Source organism: Macrobrachium nipponense, chromosome 18 (genome assembly GCF_015104395.2).
Source record: "Macrobrachium nipponense isolate FS-2020 chromosome 18, ASM1510439v2, whole genome shotgun sequence".
In the NCBI taxonomy this organism is placed as follows: domain Eukaryota; kingdom Metazoa; phylum Arthropoda; class Malacostraca; order Decapoda; family Palaemonidae; genus Macrobrachium; species Macrobrachium nipponense.
In genome coordinates, this window is record NC_087211.1 from 25,062,811 (window position 1) to 25,065,456 (window position 2,646).

At 36.3% G+C, this 2,646-nt stretch overlaps 1 pseudogene; it reads right to left on the reverse strand.

Annotated features, from left to right (window-relative positions):
• Nucleotides 1-1,476, reverse strand: part of LOC135196930 (suppressor of fused homolog) — a 57,847-nt pseudogene extending 56,371 nt beyond the window's left edge.
• Between the last annotated feature and the right edge of the window lie 1,170 nt (nucleotides 1,477-2,646).

Here is a 2,646-nt window from a genome sequence, read left to right on the forward strand (position 1 = left end):
CTAATAATAATCTAAGGCTAAGCAGTGTAGAATCTTAAATATATATATATATAGTATATATATATATATATATATATATATATATATATATATATATATATAATTCGCCTTACCTCGGAACTGATATATTTTCATATATGTAAATCGAAGGGGAATTTTTTAGTTGATGATAAGTTCGTCCCCTCATGGGGTCGAACCACCGTCCAGCGGACAGGGATGAAATCAGGACGACATTAACGTTAGCAATTCGGCTAACAAGTGAGGTTATAAGTTTATACCGATTCTGACCTTACAAATCACCATCGAACTCGGTTATTCATAATTAGAATCGATTACCAACCCCCTCTACCATGTTAGCAAATTTGAATGTTTGACGAATGTAACCATATTATGAATAATTATCACATCACCGTGAATTATATAAATGATTAACGCTACAAATGTCCTTTATTATCTAATTCGCTCTACCTCGGAATTGATATATTTTCATATATGTAACCCGAAAACGGGGAATTTTTTAGTTGATAAAAATTTTGGCCCTTCATCGGATCGAACCCACCGTCCAGCGGGACAGGGACGAAATCAGGACGACATATTGACGCTTAGCGACTCGGCTAACAAGTGAGGTTATAAGTTTATAACCGATTCTGACCTTACAAATCACCGTTGAACTCGGTTATTCGTAATTAGAATCGATATCCAACCCCCTCTACTATGTTAGCAAATTCGAACGTAGCCATATTACGAATAATTATCACAACGTGAATCATATAAATTATTCGAGCTACAAATGTCCTTTAATATCTAATTCACTCACCTAGGAATTTATATATTTTCATATATGTAAACCGAAGGGGAATTTTTTAGATGATAATAGTTTCGTCTCCTCATGGGATCGAACTGCCGTCCAGTGGACAGGGACGAAATCAGGACGACATTGAAGTTAGCGATTCAGCTAACAAGTGAGGTTATAATTTTATACCAATTCTGACCATACAAATCACCATCGAACTTGGTTATTCGTAATTAGAATCGATATCTAACCCCTTCTACCATGTTAGAGACATAAAAGAAAGAAGGCTGATTTCAACAACTAGGCCTATGCAGAAAGTGTATCCAAAAAGACATCCATCCTAGATAAGAAAAGAATAGAGAATTGGTGATAGCATGGCGAGTTAGAGTATTCCCCCCCTCCCCCCCCCACACACACACTACCTTCACCAATTAACCGCTATCTTAGTACCTTGATATTGAATTTCAACAACCAATTCCAGGACACTCCAATAATACTCCTATGTAAAAGCAATGGTTTATATTTCGATACGAACTAAGTTTGGTATTTCATTGCAATTTGTTGTTAGACATAAATTACCAAAGCTTGCATACCTGACGTAGTGCCAGTGAGGAGGAATCCCCTGTTTTTCATCACCTGGGTTAGCATACATGCTGATGTAGTCCAGAGGATCTGGACCACCTAACCTGAAAAACATACAAAAGTGCAATATAGTCATTAAATAGAAATGCTAGGTACAGTAGTATGATGTGGAAGTGTGTACAATTGATAATAACACTAGCTAGTTACACAATCTGTATAGAACAGCTTACATGATCAGTATACAACTGCTTTGCACACAGAGTGATTCAACAGCCTAGCAGTAGGGCGGTTCAATACTAACTGCATAGCTGATTCAGTAGTATGACGACAATATTATATGACCATAGTACACATTTCAAATAAAAACATTAGTTCCACATGAAACTGTATTGTATCACATAAAACAAAAACAAATGCAAACAGACGATGAATTTGGATATTCTACTACGGCAAATGAAAACAAAAATACTTATCGTAAATGAAAATGCAGCAAATACCTGGTTATCTCTTAACATTACAAAGAGGTGTTTTGCAAAAGCCCTTTTTCCTAATCAACAATTTGTCATTTGTGAATTTCACAAATTTTCCACCATTGAATACTAAAATCCCTTGTTTTATGAATTTCTGCACAACTGCCACAATTCGGCAGTCAGCGTGCCCCTTGAGGTTCTTTCCAATGACCTTTCAGCTACTAGCTACACTTCTTTCCACTCACTTATTTCAGACTCTTTCCAAGGGTCTCTTTATACCTGGCCACTCAAGTTATAAATTTTGTTTCAATTTTTAGTCATCCAAGAAACAAAAAATTCTTCAAATAGTCCTATGAGTAACAAAATGTGATTAAGTCCTCTAGAGTGGATTGTAGAATTTAGGCCAAATGCCAAACACTGGGACCTACGAGGTCATCCAGTGCTGAAATGAAAATTTACAGTAAAAAGTTTGAAAGGTGAAACAAGAGGAAAACCTTGCAGTTGCACTATGACTCATGTGTTAGGAGAGGTTGGAAAGTAAGATGAAGAAAGAGAATATGAAAGGAGGTACAGCAAAAGGAACCAAAGGGGTTGCAGCTAGGGGCCAAAGGCATGTTGCAAAGAACCTTAAGTAATGACTTCTTCAGTGACCTGCATGAGGTCCACTGATGGCACTACCTCCCTATGGTATTCAGTCATCTAGAGGCCTCATTGAATTAAAAATTTTAAAAATTCACACAAGAAAAAGTTATATCATGTACGGACTTTAAAATTATCTCTAAAAATGGCATCATTGAAAAC